The following is a 27,306-nucleotide window of genomic DNA, read 5'->3' as shown; positions in this document are numbered from 1 at the left end:
ATGACAGGATGGCACAGATAGTATCCACCCTGGAGCACATTCAGTGGATGCAGCAGGAACACCACCAACAGGTCATGGAGCAGTGGAAACAGCACAACGCCACAATGGCCAGCATAGCAGGAGCACTGCTGCAGCTGCTACAAACCCAGTCTGAGACCCACACAGGACAGGAGGACCCCACTACAGCACCGGACACAGAACGGACAATTACACCATCATCAGAAACATCCAAAGAACTACCCTCAGAGGAAACCCAAGGGCCAACCATGTCATCCCCTCAAGGTCAACAGCAGGTGCCCAAGCATACCCTCAGGCAAAGATATGGCACTGGAACCCCAGCAAAGAACAAGGCCCCCTTCAAGAAGTAACTCAGCAACAATCTGCACAGCAAAAAATCCACTCAATCAACCAGCACACAGTGCTTAAAAGCAATATGAACTAATGTAAGAATTGATGGACCCATCAATACTACCAACAAGGCCACTACCATGTTGGCAATGAAGACAACCACCCACGACCACTTGCCATCACTTTAAATTGCACTATTCACTCCCTGCCACTAATAAAACATATATCACACCTGTAACACTGTCCCTTGTCATAAAATGTGAACAAAGTGAAGTATGGATGCAACTGGCTGATAACCACTTTATTGTCAATACGTTGCATGAAAGGACTCCTGTGTGCCTAAATGTGGCCCCAAACTAAATGCACAAAATTGTATTCTGTACCATGCAGACCTGGACCCAGTTTCACATATAAGAATCAACCCCCCCCAGATGACAAACCACACTGACAGTATGTGTCACAAACCCCAATGTCAGCCCTTAGTGCCACATAGTTACTGGAAGTAGAGTTGTGTCAGTTGGGGCCTGGAATTAAGATCTTCCCCTTCCTCATCATCACCATCACTGTCCTCACCTCTCTGAGGTAGCTGGTTAGGACATACAGCACCCTCCACCTCCAAAAGGGGGATAGAATTTCTCACTGCCATGTTGTGCAGCGTGCAGCAGGCCACCACTATTCTACACACCTTTTCAGGCCCATAGGACAGGGAACCCCCAGAGATATGTAGACAACGAAATCTAGCCTTCAGGAGAGCTATTGTTCACTCTATCACCCTCCTAGTACGTCCATGGGCCTCATTGTAATTCCTCTCTGTTTCCGTCCCAGAATTCCTCACTGGTGTCAGGAGCCAACACAAGTTTGGATAGGTAGAATCACCTAGAAAAAGGTGCAATACAGTGTAGTCATTGTCAAGCCTCTTAGTCAGACAGCCTAGCTGTCTGCTATGTGTCAGTCAGTGACAGAAACACTTACCTATGTTCCACCCTCTGTCCTCTTGGAGTTGTTCCATCTTCTGTGGCACACTACTGTTCCTCAGCACAAAGGAATCGTGGACTGAACCTGGAAATATGGCATTTCCATGTGAGATGTACTGGTCTGCAGTATATACCAATTGAATGTTCATGGAATGAAAGTTCATTCTGTTTCTGTACACCTGTTTACTGACTCTTGGGGGTATGATCGGTATGTGGGTGTCATCGATGGCACCTATCACTTGGGTATGTTGGCAAAGGCATAGAATTTTGACTTGATGGCAGGGAGGTCAATACTTTGGGGACATCTCACATAGGACTGAATGTGTGGTACAAATGCATTTAGAAATCTTGTCAGTACCATGCTAAACATTGGCTGTGAAAATCCAGCACCCATGCCCACTGTCACTTGAAATGAGCCCGTGGCCAGGAAATGGAGTGCGGAGAGCACCTACACTTCAGTAGGGATGGCATGCTGATTACGATTTTCAGGAGTTAGTACAGGATCCAGTAATGCACAAAGTTCCAGAATTGTTGCACAGGTGAGTCTGTGATTGATTATGATCTGACGCTCCACTATGATCCTCATATCCAGAAGTGGTCTGTACACCGATGGTGCCCTTCCTCACCACAAGGGCCGGTACCTACGAGGGATATCAAATGAGTGTGAGGAACACACATAAATAGGCACACATTGTCATCAATTGTGCACTGCATACTTGATTGTAGTGACTCAACACTAACATGTTCTTGACAGAGCTACATCTACACCTCAATGAGGGAACAGTGTTTTTCATGTGTGTTAATTTTTTAAATGGTCACATGCATAGATGCCTCATGTGGAAAACATGGCCTGCATTGTGCACAATTATTTTTTAAAGATGCGTAGTTAATGGCAAAATGTCTGCCCCCTGTAATCCAGGCCTTTCGTTGTGGAAGTGACCTCATACCGCTAGCGGTTGATGTAACAGCGTAAGGAGGTGTTTACTGCCGTTCGCACCATCATTGGTTAACATGGATGCCAATGGGGAATCCTGGCGTAACATGATCGCCGCCAGCGGTGACAGTGCACACCGCCGCGTTACGTATGCAAATTTGTCATCTATACTTCACTTGACTCCCTGATCTCGTGCATACAGGTACTCCACTGTGTGTACTGCTGTGTCCCGCCTCTGGTCATGGAAGTGGCTCATGTTGCAGGGGAAAGGGCCCCGGCCTTCACCCAGGAGGAACTGGAGAGGCTAGTGGACAGGGTCCTGCCCCTGTATGCCAAGCTCTACAGATGGCCAGAGGTACAGGTGAGTCGGGGTTTGGGGTGCACTGTTTGGGTGTGATGGATGGTGTTGTAAGGACATATGTGTGCACCTCTGAGCCTGCATGAGCCATGGTGCATGGCATGCTGCGTGCGTATGTCCTGTAAGTCTGACAGTACTGTCCGTCCCATAGTGGAGGAATAGCCAGCTGTACCTATCTTGCAAGTGCCTGACCCCATGTTTAATTTCTGTGTCACCCTTTTAGGTCAGCGCCCACCAGAAGAGGGCACTTTGGCATGCCATCGCCAAGGACGTGCAGACCCTGGGGGTCTATAACCGGTGGAGCACCCACTGCAGGAAGAGGTGGGAGGACCTGAGGCGCTGGGCGCGTAAAATCTGTGAGGCCCAGCTGGGGAAGTCCTCCCAACGTGGAAGGGGTGCCGGTCAGGCACTGACCCCCCTCATGCAACACATCCTGGCGGTGGCATATCCAGACCTGGATGGGCGCTTGAAGGCTGCACAGCAGTCACAAGGGGGTGGGTACGCATGTCACAATCTTAAGCTTGGATGGATGTCTGTGTGTGCATTAGGGTTCATGATGCTTAGAGGCAGGGACTCAGACTGTTGTCCATCTACATGATGGTCCCCGTAGGGTGTAGGGGTGTCTTGGACCAGGTCTCCCACACGTCAGGTCCTTAGGTAGTTCAGGGGATGGGTGTAGAGCAGGGCTCTGGTCAGTAGTCAGGGGTATGGCCATGGGCATAGTGAACGGTGCTGCCTGTTGGGGGTGTCTTCTGGGTGGATGTATGTCTGACCACTATGTACCTCCATGCAGCTATTTACAAGTGTCTCTCCTGTTTTGTCTACCCTTCCCTGTTCTCTTGTGTTGTTTTTGTACATCAGCAACATCTGGCGAGGGAGCGGAGGCACTGGCAAGTGGGGAAGCAGCGGTCCACGAATCCTCGGAGGCAGAGTCGTCCGACGCCAAGGGGACCAGTGGATGGGAGGGCAAGTGGAGTACCACGTGGGAGGCAACTACCACTGGAGGAAGTGACTCCGATACCTCCTCCGATGGGGGCTCCCTGGCGGTTGCGGACCCTAGTGGCCACATCACTACAGTGACATCTTCCACCACCCCCCATTCCATCACCGCCCTCCCTTCTGCTCCCCACTGAGTTGCCCCTGCCCACTCACCAAGAAAGGTGGGCGTCTCCTTCACCCCAGGCACCTCCTCCCCTGTCCCAGTCAGCCCTGCTGCCCTCACAGAGGAGGCTATTGACCTCCTGAGAACCATCTCGGTAGGGCAGAAAACCATTGTCAATGCCATCCAGGGGCTAGCATCAGAGGTGCAGCAGACCAATGCCTATCTGGATGGCATTCAGATCTTTTCAGGCTCTGGCCTCCTCTTGGACGGCAGCCAGGTTTCCCTGGCCATTCCGTCCCCCCTCCAACCTCCTCTACCCCTTCCAGCACCCCACTCCCTTCACCCGTCCAAAGCAGACAATCTGACATGCAGTCAAGCACCTCAACACACAAGAAGCACACTTCTAAACACAAGCACCACACCTCCCACCACAAGCATTCACACAGCCAACATACACATGCACACACAGCAACATCCACTTCCCCCAGTGTGCCCACCTCTTCCACCTCCCTGTCTGTCCCCTCTACATGCACACCCTCATGCACTGCACCTTCAGTCACTGTTGTTGCTTCTCTTACTGCACTCACCACAATAGAAAACATCCATACATGCACCCCAGACACCACACCAGCACTCACCACAACTACTGTAGTTGACACATGCAGCACACTCACCAGACTTGCAGACACCTATACAACATACATCCACACTGGCAGCCTGTTGTCTCCCACTGTGTCCACCCCCTCCTCCAAAAACACTCAAACGCACCAAAACACCAACCCATCACACATCCACCACACCTCAGCATATTGTCCAGTCACCTGCACCCACTACATGCACCCATACACCACATACGTCCACAGCCTCTGCCTCCACTCCCATGCCCTCATCCAGGACCACCCCAATTTCTCCGAAAAAACGTTTCCTCTCCCATGCTGACCTCTTCCAACCCACTGGCCCACCCCGTCTTGTCCCTAAGCGTGCACACCTCCTTGTCCTTTCCACTCCTTCCACTTCACAGCCCACCCCTGTCCTCCCCTCACATTCCCGTGCCCCTTCCCCAGAGGAGAAGAAGCCCTGTGCAGAGCCAAGTCCATCTGGCTCCACCCGCTTAAAACACCCCCCCACCTTCAAAGGACAAACCCAAACCCCCTCCACCTTCCAAGTGCAAGTCCAAGGCCCACCCCCGTCGCACGTCCCCACCCCCACCACCCCCTGCCCCGTTCCGTGAGGTGCCTGGATGCCCCTTTGTTCACCCATTAGGTGGAGTACTGTGCACTTTTGGGAGTCAGACTGGGGCCTTTGTAGCCCATGGGACTTCTTGAGCTATGGACTGGCCATTGGCCTTGTTGGAAATAGTTGGCTCTGTGAGCTGTAATACATATTTTTGTGTGGCCGGTGTTTTGGTGGCACACTGTTGAACCCTTGTCTTTTGTTTCATTGTTTGTGGGTGTGGGGTATTTGTATGTACTATGGTCAAGTTGGATTTGCCTTGTTTCGGGTAAGTACCTCTTGCTGTGGGGTGTGCTGCTGTGAAGGGTTGGGGGGCATTGCTGGGTGGGTGGAGTGGGTGGGTATGTAACTGTGACCTTTCCTCCCTTGTTTCGTAGGTTGCGGTACTTACCGTAATCGTCTTCGTCGGCGGTCTCGGTCGTGGAGATATATGGCAAGGAGCAGGGCTGGCATGATCTGCAGTTCTCTATCCATGTCTGCTTCGGCGCTTTGTGCGGGCTTCCAGTGAGTGTTTAATTGGATTTGGTTCATTTCCGCATGGACTTGCGGTTGTGGTTCCCGCCCTGGAACTGGCGGCGGACTATTGGTTCATTATTTGATGGGCGGGTTGGGCCTTTCCGTCGGTCTGTGGGTGGACTCTGCTGTCATCGTCGGCACTCCTCTACTGGCGGTGGGTGGTTTTCTGGATTTTGTGTTTCGATTGGTTCATTATTTTGGCGGTCCGGACCGCTCCTCTGTTAGCGTTTTTTACCGCCACCGCTGGTGCGGTAGAGACCGCTGTGTTCATAATGAGGGCCCTAATTTGTATGCCACAAATGCACTTGTTGACTGTTCTTCAACCACCTTCCATTTCCTATGAGAGGAGTACACTGGATTTTGGACAGTTGTGTGGCATCTACTTCAATGGTTGTATACACCATGACCCCTTCACTATTCTTTTCAACCATGTCCCAAATCAATTTTAAAGCACAATTGCTCAATAAATCCACCTATCACAAAGTCATTGTCTGCTTGTTTTTGTTCCACATTTTGTTATGTAGAGATATAAGACCATGTGAAGCAAATGAGGAAGACACAAGATACTAATGCAAGCAGGGATATGTAACAGGTACAGTGTCCTGCTAAGGATTGCTTACTGCACACCCAAACACATTGCTACAAGTGTCTGGTCACACTAAACATTTTATTTCACTATACACCACATAGACTGTCCATATGTATGGACTGTCAAAGCCAAGAATGGCTGTCTCATATTGTGTCAAGGTACATATACCAAAGTACAGCCCCCAGAAGGAAGACATTGTCCTGCAGAATAGGCAAACAAAAAATTGAATGATGTCACCACCTTGAGCCTTATCATATGCCAAACCGAAGTAATCCACCATCACACAAACAACAGTCCCTGACCACAGGGCCATCATAATCCAATGATTTTGCATCTGGTGGCATAACACAAACGTATGTCAGTGTTGTGGCACAGCACCGTGGCCTGTAATCAATCAATCAATCAACATATTATAGAGCGCACTACATACCCGTTAGGGTTTCCAGGCGCTGGGGGGGGGGGGGGGGGGCAATAGCTGCTATTGGTTGAAGAGCCAGGTCTTGAGTAGTCTTCTGAAGGTGAGTAGGTCCTGGGTCTGTCGTAGGTTGGTTGGGAGAGTGTTCCATGTCTTGGCGGCGAGGTAGGAGAAGGATCTGCCGCCGGATGTCTTTCGATGGATGCGGGGGACGGCGGCGAGGGCGAGGTCTGCGGAGCGGAGCTGTCGGGTGGGGGTGTAGAAGCTGAGTCTGTTGTTGAGGTAAGCAGGTCCGGCGTTGTGGAGTGCTTTGTGTGCGTGGGTAAGGAGCTTGAATGTGATCCTCTTGTCGGGGAGCCTGTAAAGGTCTCTCAAGTGGGGTGTGATGTGGCTGCGGCGGGGTACGTTGAGGATCAGTCGGGTGGAGGCGTTTTGGATGCGTTGGAGGCGTCGTAAGTGTTTGGCCGGGATGCCTGTGTACAGTGCGTTGCCGTAGTCTAGCCTGCTGCTGACGAGGACTTGTGTCACTGTTTTTCTTGTTTCTGTCGGGATCCACTTGTAGATCCTGCGGAGCATGCAGAGAGTGTTGTAGCAGGAGGAGGAGATTGCGTTGACCTGTTTTGACATGGAGAGGGAGGAGTCGAGGATGAAGGCCAGGTTGCGTGCGTGGTCGGTCAGAGTTGGTGGGGTTCCTAGAGATGTTGGCCACCAGGAGTCGTCCCAGGCGGAGGGAATGGGTCCGAGGATGAGGACCTCCGTCTTGTCTGAGTTCAGTTTCAGGCGGCTGTTTCTCATCCATTCGGGGATGGCCTTCATTCCCTCGTGGAGGTTGGACTTGGCGGTGCGCGGGTCCTTGGTGAGGGAGAGGATGAGCTGGGTGTCGTCAGCGTAGGAGATGATGTTGAGGTCGTGTTGGTGGGCTACTTGTGCGAGGGGGGCCATGTAGATGTTGAATAATGTTGGGCTGAGGGATGAGCCCTAGGGTACGCCGCAGATGATGTTAGTGGCTTTGGAGCGGAAGGGAGGGAGATGGACTCTCTGGGTTCTGCCAGAGAGGAAGGATGTGGTCCATTCGAGGGCTTTTTCTTGTATTCCGGCTTCGAAGAGGCATGTTCTCAGAGTGCGATGGCATACCATGTCGAAGGCGGCTGATAGGTCCAGGAGGATGAGGGCTGATGTTTCGCTGTTGTCCAATTGGCGTCTGATGTCGTCTGTGGCGGCGAGGAGAGCGGTCTCGGTGCTGTGGTTTTGTCTGAAGCCAGACTGGGAGGGGTCCAGGATGTTGTTGTCTTTGAGGTGGCGAGTCAGTTGTGTGTTGATGATTTTCTCGATGACCTTCGCTGGGAATGGGAGTAGGGAGATGGGTCAGAAGTTCTTGAGGTCCTGGGGGTCTGCTTTGGACTTCTTGAGGAGGGTGTTGATTTCGGCGTGTTTCCAGCTTTCTGGGAATGTTGCTGTTTCGAAGGAGATGTTGATGACCTTCCGTAGTTGGGGAGCGATGGCAGAGTCTGCTTTGTTGTACACGTTGTGAGGGCATGGGTCGGACGGTGAACCGGAGTGGATGGAGTTCATGGATTTGTGTGTCTCAGTGTCGCTGACGTAATGATGACACACATCCACAGCTACACACAGGTAATCGAAGAAGAGTGTTTTGCCTATGTGAAGGGTGAATGCCATGCTTGCACTTGATGACAACACATATCATGGACTCATGATCACACACATCATGCGATTGGCCCAACACAGAACAATAAACAAGTACAATGTGCACTTCTGACCTTCCACCCAAACTCTGTACAAGCTGCCTTGACACAGGTCTCATACACTCTAAATATGTGACCTACATTACCTGGAACAATCCATGTCCACTTCCTATGTCGAAACAGCTTCATATACCTACCAATGTCACATCTCAGAAATGCCTACACGAGGATGTCATTGTGAAGGTACCTAGAAAAAGACAAAAAAAGGAGTATAGGCTTGAAAAAAATCCTATTACACAATTCATATGGCAAGCATCTTGAAAGGAAATTACATTGCAATGAAACTGATACAAACAATGTAGCTACATCAAGGTGGGGATATGTCAAAGGCTAACCCTTCAAGTGCCATTTGTCTGAATATTACAGAGTATTAGCTCCAGAGTTTTTGCCAAAACACTCTACTCCACACATTCTGACTACTACAGTTCTTCGTACAGTCACAGTCATTACGTCACATGACTCACTTACACTTAAGAAAGGTAGCTATTGTTGAGATCTTCCCGCTAGTCAGCTTCTTCCTCAACAGCGCTGTCATCCTCACTTGGCATTTAAGGAGCCACTGCAGGCTACCCATCCTCTGGGATGTACGCCATATTCTTCCTCAGGGAGATGTTGTGGAGCATGCAGAATGCCACTGTGATCTGACACACTTTTCTGGGTAAGGAGAGGAGGGCTCCACCAGTGCCATGAAGACACCTAAACCTGGCCTGCAGGAGCCCAAAAACCCTCTTCACTAGCTGCCTTGTTCTTTCATGGTCTTCAGTGGAGTGAACTTCCCGTGGCACAGTTGGATTCCTTATTGGTGTCAACGACCAAAGGCAGTTTGAATATGCAGAGTCTCCTGTTAAGGAATGGGACATGTGTGCAACAATAAGTCCATCTTATCAGAATTATGACACCTGACACTTTACACACAGGACAGATGTGGCTTACGAACCAGCCAGGCCTTGTCTGGGTACAGTTGTGACATCAGCTGGGAGATAGTGCTATTCTGCATAATGAATGAATCATGGACAGGCACAGACCTGGGAAATTTATATATCTGCCAAACATACAACTTACATACTGATGGAATGGAAGTTCTTTCTGTTGCTGTATGCTTGTTCATTTACATATCGCGGGACCAAGCCAACATGTGTGCCATCAATTAACCCCACCACATGTGGAGGCATGCAAAACCATAAAAGTCAGCCTTCACATGGGCTAAATCCTCACATTGGGAAAACTGGATTTAGCTGTCCAGGAGTTTCAACAGTTCTGGGAGGACTTCCTTCAATACCAGACTGAACATAGGTTGGGAGATGGCAGTTGACAGGGCCTCTGTATGTTGGGAGAACCCCGTGGCTAGGAAGTGCAATATTGTCATGATGTACAATGGGTGGTATGCTGGTTGGATTACTAATAGCTGGCATCAGATCTGGCATCAATTGACAACATAATTCCACTATTGTTTGCCGATTCAGATGATATAGGAGTATGATGTGTCATTCTTCCATGATCTAAGGTCTGGCAGTTGATAGTAAACAGGTGGCTGACGCATCCTCCCTCTCCCCGGCTAGCTACATGTGACAAGAAATTAACATCTAACATTACATGTCATTGTGTCCCTAGCTACATACATGATGGATGTCAATAATAACGTGACAAGTCATTTTAGAAGGGACAGACATGGCAAACAGTACACATCACAGCTGCTAGTAACACAAGGGTCACATGTGACGCCTATCGTTTGCCACACATGTTCACATCATGTATCTGGACCAAACTCAAAATATATGCATTATAAATGCCCCTCAAAATGTGACTTGTTCTCCCAACCGCAGAAATGACCTTTGATTGGTGTGGACTGTGCCCACTGTAAAATGTCATCTGTGCCCTGCAACACACTACAATGGTGTTTGAGTAATAGGACCTACATCACAAAACAGGATAAGCATGGTTGTGAGCTCAAAACAAAATTTTTAGAGGTGTGACATAGTTTCTGAAGCTCAATACTGCATTTCAAGCCTCTAAAATGGAAGCTGCCTGACCTACTCCACTGGACATTATGAACCATCTGGGACCGCAGGCGGGAGGCATCATGGTGGTTGCAATAGCAGCGGAGAAAGCCATAGGCTAACATTGTTGCCCGTGGTGGTCGCAAGCTAATGGATGTGTACGCCGACGGTGACGACCGCGTAAGTGACAGATGTGATCGCCATGTTCTTCAGAATCACTCACTTGACTCCTGAAACTGCTGCCAGCACCACCTCCACTACTGCGCTCCTGTGTACTGCCTCTGGGAGTAATCCTGCCATGTCTAGCAGATAAGGCCCCTGTCCTGTCTCCAGAGTAGCTGGAGATGCTAGTGGAGAGGTCCTACTCCTATACGAACACTTCTATGGTGCACCAGAGGAACAGCTAGGTACCTAATGTGCACAGTGTTTTCTGTACTTCACCATCCTTTACCTCCTCACAGGCTACAATGTGCCCATGTGTGCCAGGTTGACCACTCATGTGCCTTTAGTTGCCTTCTGTGTGGCATCAATGGGAGGGTCAATGTGCAGGTATTTCTGGCCAGTGTCATATATTGAGTTTGTTAAATATGGGATTTCTGGGTGGCTAGGGTATGCACCTAAGCCAGGTAGAACCCACCCACTCTAGTCAGGGCATGGGAGTTACACGTCAAAGATAACCCCTGCTCACTCCCTTGGTAGCTTGGCATGAGCAGTCAAGCCTATCCCAGAGGCAATGTGTAAAGCATTTGCACAACACACACAACACATTTGACACACTATCCCCCACCACAAAGGAAACACAACACCAAGTTATATGAAAATATACTTTATTGTACACAACACAATTATTAGACCAAACACATGTCAGTAATATCCCGCTACCAAAGCAGTTGTCAGAACGTTACACATTAGTTACTCTGCAGAACCAGCAGTAGTCATATAACACACAGGTTACTCATTATTCTGCAACATAAGCAGTAGTTAGGAATCGCACTGCTACACAAATGCACTTGTCAAATAAATATCATAAATGCCCATATCAGGAACATCATAAAACATATGCCAAGTCAGGAAAAGACATAATAGCATGTTATGCCCATAAAAGGAACACAATCACATATATATAACACATCATAAAACTAGGCAGGATATCATATGCCCTAATACAGCCCAGTGTTCAAGGATTCCTAAAAGACCTAGGTAAGGAACCCCTGACTTTTCTGGGAAATTGTATTATTTGTATAAAAGTGTTTTTTACTGCTACCCGTGCCTGTTTACTCTAGACTGTCTGTGTTTCAGGCAGGTTGGCCTTTTAAAGTGGTGTTATTTAGCCGTGAGTGTGTGAAATTTCCCTTCTAGTTTGTGGCACAAGACTGCATAAAAGCTCCCCCCCTCTTTTCTAAGTAAAAAGGCTACATACATCTTTCCGAGTGTGTTAAGGAGACTGCTTAATCTGTTTCTGTGATTTAAATTGTGTTTAGAAACTGTCTGCATCCCCTGTCTTTTGCCTTTAAAAAGCCACATTTCAGAGTGCGCAACAAGCAGTGTTTCAGTGATTTTTTAAACAATCTCTCCCTTACCTGGAAAGTAGACTCTGCTAGCTTAGGAGTGTGGATTCAGCGTGTCTGTATCCATGGAGATTCTGAATAGAGCAGCAGCTGCCTCCTCCCTTCCCACAGGAACTGGGCTTCAGTTGACTTTCCCCTTATATAAGTTGCTGTTGGTTGTTGCATATGGTGTTGTGATAGGTTGTTAGGGGCTGGTCTTTCTATTGGTTTAGGGATTAGAGTTGGGCTTGTGATTGGTAGTAGAGCTGAGATTCTGATTGGTTCCTGGTTTTTAGGGCTGGACTTGTGATTGGTAGTAGGGCTAAGATTCTGATTGGTTCCCGGTTTTTAGGGCTGGGCTTGTGATTGGTAGTAGGGCTGAGATTCTGATTGGTTTCTGGTTTTAGGGTTGGGGTTATGTTTGGTTGCCAGGATTAGGGGTATGAATGGTAATTAGGGCTGGGTCTCCCATAGGTTGTTTGAATTAGGGTTACAAATCTAATTGGTTAGGACTTGGTTTCTATTGGCTAGTAGGGCTACTTAAGCCTAGGGCTCAGGGCGTCTCAGCCCAGGTGTTGAGGCTAAGGGCGGAGAGGATAAGGGCAGTTTCCTGTTTGGGCCTGTTCAGGACTGGTAGGGCCTAGGGCCAGAATTGCTGCCCTATTTACCATTTATCAGAAAGGACTTTACATCCTACACATACACCAACATGCAAACACATTATCTGCAAAGACATCCAACTCCTGCATCACAAACTGACCGCAGACAGATTGCAATGTCCCATCATCCAACACGATACCCCTTATACAACATATATAAACATATCCACTACAACTACAACAGTCAAACACCTTCATTCTCAAAGCAAACACTACTCTGTCCACTCCCACTAACACAACCTGCCATCACCCACACAACACAAAACCACACAATACATTCCTCTCAGCCTTCCAGATACACACACCCCGTTATTACAAACCAACTACACTATCCTCTATTTGCTCCACACAGACCACCTTTCATCATAACAATTCCCAAACCCAGCCTTCCAACACACTATCTACAAACGCCCTTCCCGTCTCTTCACCAATTACACAAAACCATACAATCCTCACACTCCACTCCACCACACATATTACCTCTTCCAGTCATCACAACTAACACAACTTCACTGACACACACCCATCCCCTCTTATACACCTCATACATTCATCTCCAAAACACATCAACACCCCCTGTAAGACTCTAATTCCACTCACCAGCACAATATACACCACACACATCAGCACATCAAATCAACACAAACTTTCATTATACTTATCGTCACACCCACTCCCACCCTCATGACTACACAAAGAATACAAATCCCGTCCTCTCTTTACCCCTACATTCTCACTCTTCAAAAACACCTACAACAAGCACCCCCAACCAGCAACTTTCATTCACCCGCCTCTCCTCCATTGCACAATTTGGAGCCTTACATCATGATCCACATGTCCTCCACCACCCCTAACCCATACTCCATCCACACTAAACAGACACAAACAAAATAAACAACATCCCATTCTTAACAACTTTGCATCCCCTTGTCTATTACATAATAAGGCTACCCTACAAAAACAGTACACTCTTCATGTCTCTCTCAGCCACCAAGTCCACCACCCACACATACAGACCCAACAAAATGCCTCCTAAACCTGCTGGTAGAGGAACACTACATGGAAAATCAAGACTATTGTGTCCCTCACACAGTTATCACAACTAACAATACACCTGCTACAAGCTCAAATTATCCTGCTTACCCTTCTCCTAAGCAAAACAACACCGCCACTAACACACTTTTTCTAAACTGCCAGCTCATAAATGCTCGGTCACTCTCAAAAAACAAGCACCATATCTACGACCTGCTCACAGGCACACAACCTTCATAACGGAATCATGGTTGGGAGATGACATGGCCCCAGTGTTGCAAGAACCCCTTTCTTCAGACTATCAAACCATTATACAAAACCGTATAGGCAAGAGAGGAGGTGGACTAGCTATTATATTCAAACAGCCAATAAATCTCAGTTAAACAGACAACATTTCCATACAAGTTTGTGAAGCCCTCCTCATCAGATGCCACCCTACTCCAACTTCCTCCTGTAACTTTCTCCTCCTTTACAGACCTCTACCTAACAACTCAACATTTCCAGACGCTTTTCTAGATACAGTCTCAAACCTTATTACATTATACTCAAACCTATTCATTCTTGGGGCTCTAAACATTTGGTTTGGCAAACCCAATATGCCCATCAAAAAGCTATCACCACTGGCCTAGTCACATTGAACCTACATCAGATTGTACACAATCCCACACATCGCTGGACACATCCTCGATGTCATTTTTGCTAAGCCTGAACTAGTAACAATTCATAGCATCACGCCAATCACATGGTCAGACCACCATTTGATAACTTTCCGACATAAAACTCCACAAATCAACACACCCCACAACTATTTACATACATGCACCCATCGACCTTGGAGCAAACTCAATTTTAATCACTTAGAAACACAAATAACAGCCAACACAGATCTAGATACAATTAATTCTGTTCCAAAACTTTACGAGTGGCTACAGGAAGCTTTTGATATCCTAATACCACTCAGAAAAACTAAACACGACAAAAGAAAACCAACACCTTGGAGAAACACAGAACTTAAAAACATAAAGCAACAAATCAGAAAGTTGCAGTGGACCTGATAGAAAACAAACAACAGTCAAGACAAACTGCAGCTACACAAACTTAATAGAATATACAAATCATCAATCAAAAAAGCTAAAAAAGGTACTACTCAGACAGAATTCAAAATGCTAACTCTGCAACCAAAGAATTTTATAAAATTCTCAATGAATTTCAAAAACCTACATGCATGGAAGGAAGTCATCCCACTACTCACGATTTCACAAACAAACTGGCAACTCATTACACAACCAAGGCAGACACATTGGACTCCTATTTAAAACAGAAGAACACTATCAGCACCAACCCCTTTCCTAAAATACCCTCTAAGAATAAACCAACCCAGCCTCTACAGTCCTTCAAACAAATATCCCAAGGTGAATTTGTGGATTTGGTCAAAGCAAGCAGACCTTCCGGTTGTCCTTCTGACCCTTGTCCACCACACTTCTTCAAGAACATGGTCTTTTATCTACTTCTGCTGCCACACCTATAAGAAGAATCATCAACAACTCTTTAACTACAGGAACTTGTCCTGTAGAACTGAAAAAGGCATACATACGACCGTTATTAAAGAAAACAAACCTAGACCCGCAAGACCCCAACAGCTACAAACCAATCACAAATGAACCTTTCCTGGGCAAACTGATAGAAAGAGCAGCATTCACCCAGATGTCATTATTCATTGAAGGCAATTCCATACTTTTAGAATTCCAAACTGGATTCCGCCCAGGAAGAGGCACTGAATCAGCAGTCATAGCAATCTGGGATGACCTGAAAAACACAGTCGACCACAATGGAGTTGCTGCACTACTTCTCTTGGACCTCTTGGCTGTCTTTGATACGGTTGACCATGACACCCTAATTCAAAAACTCCACAAAGCCGGCATAGAAGGGACTGCTCTCAACTGAATTATATCCTACCTTCAAAAAAGAACTAATATCACCTATTCGCCCCCCAAAAGCAGGGGCCCCCCAAGGATCAATCATCTCACCTTTTCTTTTCAACATCTACATGATATCATTACCAGAACTGATCAATGATTTTCATCTCACATGCTATAACTATGTAGATGACACACAAATACTACTTAAATTAGAATGCTCCAAAAACATTTAAAATTTTCAGTTGCCTCAGAGCCATTGATCAGTGGATGACTTGGAGCCATCTCAAACTAAATGCCTCCAAAACAGAAATACTCATATGTGGTGACTGGAAAAGTTCTGACCCACTGTACGCCTGGCCTGATGATCTCGGACCACCTCCTCAATTATCCAAGGAAGTTAAAAGCCTTGTAATCACCATGGACTCCAAATTACCTATGAATGCCCAAGTGGACAAATTAGCACGAACAAGCTTCATCACCTTGAAGACTCTATGATGCATCTTCCCCCACCTTGGATTTCCACACAAGATGCAAGCTAGTATCTTGTTTGTACTATCCAAACTGGATTATGCCAATGGCCTCTACCATGGATCATCTATTATGAAAAAACTACAACGTATTCAGAACTCTGCAGCCAGGCTACTATTACATGTAAAGCCACAAGCCCACATCTCCCCTGCCTTGAGAGCACTACACTGGTTACCCGTTGCTAGAAGATGCACCTTCAAGCTGCTTTGTATCACCCACAAAGCTATACATGTAACAGGACCGCTTTTTATCAGAAACAAATTAACCAAATACATTCAAAGACACCTCCACTCAAGACTGGCACCCCGCCTTAGAATACCACCATAAAAGAAAAAGACTATAGGTGCTACGTGCTTCTCTGTTCTAGCAGCCAAACTATGGAATTCATTACCCCCAACTATAAGAGCCACAGATAACTATCTTGTCTTCAGAAAACTACTCAAGAGTTGGCTCTTTCCTTCATAACCACCATATTCAAATAACTATGGACTGCATATGCCTATGTTGATAAATATGTTTTATCTGATTATGTGTATATTCTAGTTATATATAGTTCTTTAGAAAATAGGCATCCCTACTATGTCATAACAATAAACTACACACATGATCTTTAAACCTGTTTAACTAATGTATATTTAGTCATGGTTTAAATATGCGTGCATATGTGTGTGTATTCATGTGTGTATGTTATTCTATGTTTAACATGTTCATAGGTCATTGCATAACTCCTAGATACTTATGAATCCCTGCTCTCATTTTATATCACACTCTGTCTACCCATCACCAAATGTCATGTCTCTATCAATCTATCCTCCATTCCCACTCTGACTCATCCCAAATCCATTTTACTATTTTCAACTCCTAAATAACCCTGCCTAAGCTCTTCCCTCCTATTCCACATCTAACTCCCCCAAACCTCACTTTACTACCATGATCTCCCAAACAATCCTACTATATTCTCCCTCATTTATCTCACCCTGCTACTATGATCTCCCTAACCCTTTCCACAGACTCTTCCCTCGTCCATTCCCCCTTTACTCATCCCAAGCCTAAATCCTATTACCATAAACTCCCAATTAACACTTCTGGATTCTTCCCTCCTCCACCCCTCCATTACTCCAGTCAATCTAACTAACAAACTCACATGTCCGCGGCTCAAATTAACTCTTAAAAATACTAAAACTGTACTCATATTTCCAGATACTAATCCACCATTAATTCCTTTTGGGTTGTGGAGTAGCGTGCTACTCACCGAAAAGCGCTTTGACGCCTCGTCAGGGGTAGTAAGCGCTATCTAAATACTATTGCAATACAATACTATTATAATACAATATAATACAATATAAATCAATCATATCCATACTAGGAACATTTGAATATGAAATGTCCTTTTAAAAGTACTTGTATCATGATGAAAGGCACTTCCAGTGCCATGAAGAACAAAATGGGGGGCTTATGCGTGCCGGGTGCTCCCTCTAGGGGCCACTCCGATGATTGGGGGAGGAGAGGGGTGACACGCACACCCTCCAGTTTTATAACGGCCCCTCCTGGGGCCTGTGATCTTTGGGGGCACCTCTGGGCTGCACCCTCACTTCCCCGTGTCCTGCCTCTCTGGGGCCAAAGCACTATGGGAGCAATCGTCCTGCCGGGTGGGACCTCCGATGACGTTTTCCAGCCGTCCGATGGGAGAGGAGAGGCTCTGGCTACCTCTCATGCTCTGGGGAACACGTCTCCCTCCCGAGTTCATCCTTGCCACGTCACGGGCCCTGGGGTGGTTCTGTGGGTAAAGGCCACCACTAAAGGGGTCTTCCTCTCTCCTGGGGCTGTCCGCTCACAATCGCCCGCACCTGACCTGGTGCGCAAGTGTCCTTCGTGGTTTCAGGGCAGCAGCGGTGACTTGACTTTAGTGATGACTGGTTGGTGCCCCGTTAGCGCTCCTCAGAGCATGCTTCTCCCCGGGGGCATAGTTGGAGCGCACTTGATCCTTTTTGTTGATCGATGGTGCCCCGGGGGTTCCAGGGCAAGCGCTTCACTCGTGCGTGGCAGAATAAGCCCGCCCAGGCTGCAGCAGTGATTTTCAAATTGGCGATGTGCTTACGAAGCGCTGGGGCAATAAACAAAGCGCTTTCCAAGTGCTGGGTCCAGCATATGCAGAGTGCCCTCCAGGCACTAAATCAAAGGAGAAGCAGCACTCCTCATGTGCTTCTGAGAGATGCAGGGGTCAAGGGCCACAGCACCCTGCCCCTGGGAGACAAAGTCAAGGAAAATGGTTCACAGGTGGCAGGGCTTAGCAGCAGGCCAGTGCAAGGGGGATGGCGGTAGATGGCAGTCTCTCCTATAGAACCAGCAGGTCACAGGTCAGCACAGCAGCAGCAGCAGTCCATGGAGGTTCCTGGTTAGTCCCTCCAGTATGCTGTGTCCAGTCTCATGTAAGTTCCAGAGTGTCTCCAAATTCGCCTGTACCTATACTCAGTTTTACAATGTGTTTACAAAGAAAGTGTAGAGGAGGTTTCAACCAGTTATAACTTGTTCTGGGAGTGCCCCCTCTCTCCTCTAGCACAGGCTCCAAACATCTGTTGGGGGTAAACGACCCTATTGTGTGAGCCCAGGGCACAGCCTTTACAAATGCATGTGTGCCCCGCCTCTCCCTTCTCTCAGCCCAGGAAGACTATTCAGTAGGCAAGTGCACCTCTGTGACACCTCCATCCTCCCTGTGTACAGGCTGTCTGCAAAAGTGCCCAGACGCGGATTGGAGTCAAGCTGCGAAACCCTAGAGACATAAGCACAGAAAAATGCTCACTTTCTAGAAGAGGCATTTCTGTAATAGTAATAAAACATCTACCTACACCAGTAAGCAGCATTTCTCATTATCATTACAACCATACCAAACATGCCTACGCTACCCCTCATAAATCAGACAATACCACCTACACACAAGGCAGGACATTTCTAATGCAATCCTATGAGGAGACAGCACTCACAGCAGTGAGAACCCAAATAGGCTGTTTGTCACTACCAGGACTGGCCACACTACTAGGCACATGTCCTGCCTTCTACATACATAACACCCTGCTCATAGCGCTAGCTAGGGCATACCTTAGGGGTGACTTACATGTAGTAAAAGGGGAGTTCTGGGCCTGGCAAGTAAATTTAGATGACAGGTCCCTGTGGCAGAAAACTGCGAAAACAGGCCCTGGGCTAGCAGGCCCGAAACAGGTCTGAAAGGCTACTGTGGGTGGCGCAAGCAACGCTGCAGGCCCACTAGTAGAATTTCATTTACAAGCCCTGGGTATAGAGATACCACTGTACAAGGGACTTACAGATGAATTAAATATGGCGAATAGGTATAAGCCAATCATACCAACTTTAGAAGGTAGAGCACCTGCACTTTAGCACTGATCAGCAGTGATAAAAGTGCTCAGAGTCCTAGAGCGAACAGCGAGAGGTCAAATAAAATTGGAGGAAGGATGCAAAAAGTCAGGAGATGAACCTGCCACAAGGGCCAGGTCCAACAGAGTTCATTCACATTGTGGTGTGTGTTTTGTGTTCATAGATCCTCCTGTGTTGGGTGCACATAACTAGTGGAGGTGACATTACAGCCATCAACTGACGTCTCTTTCCTCATGATTGTTGTTCATGTCAGACAACGTGTATGTTCATGACAGCATGAGCTGAGTATGCATGTTGTATGTGTCAGTTGTGAGCAATGTGAGCTATGTGTATGTTGCCACAGAGATTTCTTCACACATCTGCCTTTGCTAGACTGTTGTTTGGAAGGCATAACATCACTCTCTCTGCCCTTCAGGTTGCCTCACACACCAAATGCCACGTAGCTGTTGGCTACATGATTTAGATTTACTGTCGTGCATCAAAGTGATGGGAATGTAGTGTCATGTAGGTTCTGTCTGCTCAGCCTGCAGAGACGAGGGCCTGTCATATGTATCTCCCATTATGGGTCCTAGTCTAGGCTGGTTTGGAGTCACTCTAGCTATGCTGCTGTGGTACTGTGCCCACTCCCTGTACCCTAGCAGATCCTGTCATGTGGGCAATATGAGGCTGTGTTATGATACCCTGCTCAGAATGCCTCATTCCTTTGACCAGATTAGGAATGGGTACAGAGGTGAGTTACTGATCTATTACACATGTTCACTTAGCATGATTGTCAATGTATGTCTCTGACTCATGAAAGGACCCTTACTCCCACAGCCCTGTTGTCACTTCACACAGGTCATAATTGTCCTGTGTAGGTGTACTGCATAACTGCCATTCCCACAGTACAGACAGTGTGTTGATTCCTGGGAGGCCATGGTATGTAACTCAGTAGCTTGGTTACATAGCAGAGACAGTAAAATGCATATCTTTGTTTGTTGGATGTCACCTCTGTAGGATGGACACATATGTGCAAAAACATGTTCTGCGGTACAGGTACACAACACAGAACCCCAACCATTTATCAGGCCCCGTGTCCACAATGTCAACAGGATAGGCACTCTCTGTACCCACCATACCAGTTTCTTCATTGTTACCTGTGTGTGATGTTTGAGTTTGTACTGTGGCAGTAGCCTCTAGGGACTGTATAGAGGGAGTAATTTTCCCAGAGTCTGAATGTGTTCGTCCATTCATGCCTAAGGAGTTTACCCTTCAGAAGCCACAGAGGTGTGATGCGTCTCATAGCAGCTCACATCTGAGCCAGGCTGCTAGAGCATGTCCCACATGATGTCAGTAAGCTTGCTTAGTCGTTGTTGGGCCTGAGCAGGGTGGTGAGTTGGTCTCAATATTGGGAAATGTATGTCTGTACAAATGTATTTATTGGCTTATATGTGCCACACTTGGGGAGTATTGACAAATAGGAAAGTTCTAGCTTGATGTTATGTGACTCAACCATTTGTAATGAGACTTGAGAACATGAACTCTTGATTTGTCTTTTGTATCCATGCCGATCAACACCTGTCAAATGAAGGGAATATATAGAGTGCTGTTGTCAAGAAGGTGCAGACTCTGGGGGTCCACAGCCGGCAGAGTACCCACAGCAGAAAAAGGTGGGAGAACCTTAGATGCTGGCCCTGGTCCTGGAAGATTGTTAAGTGTCATTTGGGGCTGTCCTCCCAACATGGGTGGGGTGCCCATCAGGCTATGATCCCCTAATGGCCCGCATTCTGACAGTGGCATATCTGGAGCTTGATGGGCGTTTGAGAGCAGCACAGCAGCCATAAGAGGGTGAGTACAGGTCATGTTACTTCCTGTCCCATTGCCAAGTGATTGAGTGAGGTTCCGACAGCTTCCCTTAACATTTAGGGATGAGCCATGTGCCACACAGTAGATGAGTGATTGTGTTGACATGCCATTTGTTGTATACTGATGTGCCTTGTCTATTGTCCCAGAGATCCAGGGCACAACTGGGTGGAATCCACAAACCATTTGCTCTACAGGGATGACATATGGATGTGTACATTGACCAATGAAGTACTGTTTTTTGTTTTAGTGGGTGTAATTTCAATGCAGCAGACCACTACTCCTGAATATTCCAGGCCAAAGGTAAGTAGGTGATGGTACTTCCACTGTACTTTGCCATGTGTCTGGGCAAATGTGTCTATAGGCATCTGCCACCCAGAAGCTATTTGTCGTTAGCATGTAATTGGTGCTGGTGCCTGATTGCAGCCTGTAATGTGAAAATGTCCAACATACATGTGACAGGGATTACATTGGTCTTTGGATGCAGCTGTGGATCACTACTTTCCCTTGCTAAGTGGGGAATGTCCATTGGCGTGATTTATGTTCACTGTTGCCAACATCCCTTGTGCCTACATGTTAGTATGTGTCCCTTTCTCTTCATAAAACATTTGTGAGTTGCAGTTTCATGCATGGTCCACCTATTTTGATGGGATGATGTCTGTATCGACCCCACATATATATATATATATATATATATATATATCAGTATATATATGCATGCCAACGTGTTTGTGGAATAGGACATTTACAATAGGGGTACATTTCATGTTGTACCACATACAGGAGTATGTCACCATTGTTTATTGGCTGACACATATCGTCAGCCATCATATCATGTCATTTGGCACGTACAACTTAAATAGCAATGAGGGACATGACAGGTAGGCCTAGAGTTTAGAGCCACACTGTGAATATATTTGCCCTTGATATGGCATCAGGTGGAATGTGCACTGCACACATGTAAGGGATAAGGTATGTGCCCTCACTTTTGTCATGCATCATGGACAGCCTTGATGTCATATAGAAATCTCATGTATTTGTGTATAGGCATTCATCCACAGACAGCCATCAGGGTTTGCATGACCAAAATGTGGACAGTCATGTAGTCACTAATGGCCTCTGCTGATGCATTCAGAGTATGTCATAGTAAGGGGTAACAGACATAAGTAGTGATTACCATGGGGCTTGCTCATTCATAGTGTTATGAATTTTGGGGACATCTCTCCCTGACATACTGCACATGATGTCTAACGTGTCCATTTCCTTGTCAAATGCGTAGCCTATCTGAGCAACATAAATACTATCTCCGTGCCTCCACAGAGCCGAATTTCACTTGGTGAAATGTACATTGTTGATATGTCTCCATAGTGATATCGGTATTTCCATGTCACCTTCTCCAGGATAATGTACTATTGTCATCAACATGGCATGATTTTGTATCATCAGTTCTCATTGTTGGGTTATCATTTTTGTGACAAACTGACAGCAGCCAGTCACCCCCCCACCTTCTTTCCCTCCCTACTCCTCCTTCTTCCCAATCCAAATCCCCACTTCCCTTACCTAGCCAAGCACACAAACAGATCTGCAGGCATCCACATCAACACAAAAGGAAGCACACACAAGCTCCACAAAACATACCAGCACACAAGTAAACAACAGCCGGACCCAGCAACAGTCATAACTTTCCTACACACCCCAACCAACCCTCGCATCACAAACACAACATCCAGCATACCTACAGGCAACAGCCCAACAGTCAGTGACACACACACCACACCCATCATAGCCACAGACACTACCCCAGCAGATCCCCAGACATCCACCATAAGCACCACACTCACGGACACCACACCACAACTGCAGATACGCTGACTTCCATCACATCCAACATACCCGCAGTCACCACCTTAACAGCCACACACACATCCACCACTCCATCCCCCAGCTACTCCTCCTCCCAGTCCCCTAAGACAGACAAACACACTTACTCACTCACCCAACAGACACCCACCAAACACTAGCACACCTCCCAGAAGCACGCACCCACGACATCCACACCAGCACAGCAGACAACCACTCCCTCGACCTCCAAAATCCCTACCCTTTTCTGCTGACTATCCCTGTGTCCCTAAAAATGTTTTTTTGTTTGACCTGGACCTTTCCCCAGTTCCCTCCAACCCATCCCAAACCCCAGAAGCTCCCACCTACCTCCCAACCCCTCCCTTCCACCTCCAATGCCTCCCCTTTACCCCTGCAAGCACCCATACCTCTTCCCCACTCAAAAAGACTACTCCTCCCGAGCTCAACTCCTCGCTACCAAATTCAACTCCCCACACCCTACCCCGGATGATCCATAAAGTACCTGCCTGCCCTCTTAATGCCCCTTCCTGTGGAGGTTCCCTGGCAGTTGGGAGTCAGGTTTTGGCACAACACTGTGCTATTATTGGACTTTTTCTGGACTGGCCAATGGCCTTGGACTTTTCAGGTCCACTATTTGATAAACCCACAGAGTTGTTTTGGTTTGAGTACACATTTGTCCTGCTATTCCTTTTCTACTTTTTTCCTGAGTGACGTATGTTGTGTGCCTACAGTTGTGTGTGTTTCAGCCTACTTGCTGATCCATTTTTTGTTGTTTGCAGTATCTGACTTTGTGGGAAGTGCTGGTGTCCCCAAGACAATGGCATATGTTGAGTGTATGGATACGTGGGTGTAAATTCAATGGTGATATCATGGCATTGGGCACTGTTTGTTGTAGTAAGTATTTGACCTTGTGTTGTCCAATGTGAGCTTATATGGTATTAGACTTGTCCCCCTGATAAGGATTATGTATTCAACTGATGTGTGTCAGCTCGGGTCTTGTTTGTGCAGACATGGAGTGTGTATAATTGTGCTGGCTTTGTTTGCATTGGGCTGTACATGTGCCTATTTAGCTGTGTATAACTTGCAGCTAGTTCATGTAGATGAATGTCCCATGCAGTTGGACTTATATGTGCTGCTTGGTTGAATTGCACTTTTCACACTGTGCAGATGGGTATGTCATTTGGGTCTCGTACTGTTTGTCCCTGTGACACATGTGGGGCCATTCCCTGTGCACATGATGTTTGAGGGGCGTGTACAAAGTAATGTGTGTCCCAGCCTCCTTCACTGAGTGCTCATGATGCCCCATCCCTATTGTGCAGGTATTTTTAGCATAGAGCTCTTTGCCTATTTGTCTCCCTGTCTGTTGTGCATGCCATTGTCCTGTGATGTGGGCGATATGTGTGTCCATTGCAGGACTGTATACTGGAATTAATGTTTGTGTTACATGCAACATCGATACATAAGTGTGTTGCATGTGACGACAGTCCATGATCTGTGAGGAATGTGATTGTGTGAGTTATATTTGTAGATGTGATGTTTGTGTTTTGTTGGTGATGTCTGAAAAAATGTTGTGTAGACTTCTAAAAGGAAGCTGGCCTGGCTTATAGTGGGTACCCAGTGGTACTTACACTTTGTGCCAGGTCCAGTTATCCCTTATTAGTAGATTAGTAGTGTTCTAGCAGCTTAGGCTGATAGAGGTAGCTATAGCAGAGCAGCTTAGACTGAACTAGGAGACATGCAAAGCTCCTACTATACCACTTATATCATATAGAACTATATCATAATAAACACAATACTCAGAGTTACTAAAAATAAAGTTACTTTATATTAGTGAAAATATGCCAAAAGTATCTCAGAGGATATACTCCCTTAGGAGGTAAGTAATATACACAAAATATACACACAAACCAAAATCAGGTAAGTAAACAGTTAGAAAGGTAGTACAAACACTGTAGAACACAATAGAATGCAATAGGAGACAATAGGTATAGGGGCAACACAAACCATATACTCCAAAAATGGAATGTGAACCACAAATGGACCCCAGGCCTAGTGTAGTGTGTAGAGGCTCACTGGGAGTGTAAGAAAACACTTAGGGCCAGATGTATCATCACGACCCTTTGCGATTCGGAAATTGCGATTTTTAAGAAATCGCTATTTCCGACTCGCAAAGTGCCATGTATCACATTTGCGATTCGGTAATAGAGATTTCTTAAAAATCGCTAATGCTATTACTGAATCGCAAATTGCGATACCGTCCCCATTCGCAGCTATGGGCCTGTTGGCCCATAGCTGCGAATTTTTTGCATTTCCAAAATTGTGATTTCTGAACCAGAAATTGCAATTTTGGAAATGCAAAAGCCCAGGGTGCTGGGGGCCTAAGGCCCCCTCTGCTGCACCCCAAAATCACTTTTTGCTACATGTAAGGTACACACATGCCAAAAGGGCATGTGTACTTTACATGTTCAATTTGAAAATGCAGTTTAACTGCATTTTTTAATTTTGCACCAGGTTACCACCTGGTTGCAGATCATGGTATTTTGCATGTGCAAAATGCCATTCTGCGAAAAATTGCAATTTTTGGCAGCATCGCCTTGCGACCTGGATTTTGCGAATCGCAAATTGGGACTCACAAAATCCAGGTCGCAACGCAAGAAATCTAAATTTTTGCGATTTCTACTTTGTGGTCATGCCTTTCATGAACTGCAGACCACTATTTTGCACTCGCAAACGGCCGAATTTACCGATTCGCACCGTTTGCGAGTGCAAAATATTTTCATACATCTGGCCCTAAGGGTGTTCAAGATACCACACCCCAAGACCCTGAAAAGTAGGAGTAAAGTTACCCCACTACCCCAGAAAGACAGTAAAGTCGAGATAGGGGATTCTGCAAAGACAACAACTGACTGCAAAGCACTGAAGACAGATTCCTGGACTTGAGGACCTGTAAAGGAAGGGGACCAAGTCCAAGAGTCACAAAAGTGTCCAGGGGGGCAGGAGCCCACTAAACCCTTCATGAAGGTGTAAAATGGCTGCCTCTGGGTGGAAGAAGCTAAAGATTCTGCAACAACGGAAGATGCCTGGAACTTCTGCTTTGCACAGAAGATGTCCCAAAGAGTGTTGGAGGATGTAGAGCTGTTTCTTTAGAGAAGGACCGTAAACAAACCTTGGCTAGCTACAAAGGTCGTGGTTGAAGATAAAGGGTGCTGCCCAAGTCCAGGAAGGACCAGGAGGTCGCCACTTGGAAGAGGAGACAGAGGGGGCCCTCAGCAACACAGAGAGCCCATTCACAAGAAGACAGCACCCACAGAAGCACTTGAACATGATTTCAAGAAAACTGAGCACGGCGGTCATCTCAACACTACAAAAGAGGGTCCCACGAAGCCGGTGGTCAATTCAGGGAGTTGAGCAATGCAGGCTGAAATGCTGGGGACCTAGGCTAGGCTGTGCATGAAGGATTCCTTGCAAAAGTGCACAGACGCCCTAGCAGCTGCAGTTCACGCAGTACACAGGATTACTGTCTGGAGAGAGGAGGCAAGGACTTACCTCCTTCAAATTTGGAAAGTTGGACCACTAGACAGTCTGGGTCGCTTGGGTCCACCACCTGTGTTTCAGGGGCCACGTTCGTCAGGATGAGAGGGGTCCCAGAGTACTGGTGACGCTGAAGTTTGGTGCCTGCGTTAGCAGGGGGAAAATTCCGTCGACCCACTGGAGATTTCATCTTAGCTTCCAGTGCAGGGTGAAGGCAGACAGCCCCCAGAGCATACACCACCAGGAAACAGTCGAGAAAGCCGGCAGGATTAGGCGCTACAATGTTGCTGGTAGTCTTCTTGCTACTTTGTTGCAGTTTGCAGGCGTCCTGGGGCAGTCAGCGGTCGATCCTTGGCAGAAGTTGAAGAGGTAGATGCAGAAGATCTCTGGTGAATTCTTGCAAATCTTTATCTGAGGAAAAGCTCACAGGAGAGACCGTAAATAGCCCTCAGAGGAGGATTGGCCACCTAGAGAAGTAAGCACCTATCAGGAGGGGTCTCTGACATCACCTGCTGGCACTGGCCACTCAGAGGCCTCCATTGTGCCCTCACACCTCTGGATTCAAGATGGCAGAGGTCTGGGACACACTGGAGGAGCTTTGGGCACCACCCCTGGGGTGGTGATGGACAGGGGAGTGGTCACTCCCCTTTCCTTTTTCCAGTTTCATGCCAGATCAGGGGCTGGGAGTTCCCTGAACCGGTGTAGACTGGTTTATGCAAGGAGAGCACCATCTGTGCCCATCAAAGCATTTCCAAAGGCCTGGAGAGGC

Source organism: Pleurodeles waltl, chromosome 3_1 (genome assembly GCF_031143425.1).
Source record: "Pleurodeles waltl isolate 20211129_DDA chromosome 3_1, aPleWal1.hap1.20221129, whole genome shotgun sequence".
NCBI lineage: Eukaryota > Metazoa > Chordata > Amphibia > Caudata > Salamandridae > Pleurodeles > Pleurodeles waltl.
The sequence above is the reverse complement of the archived record's forward strand: the minus strand, read 5'-3'. Positions refer to the sequence as shown.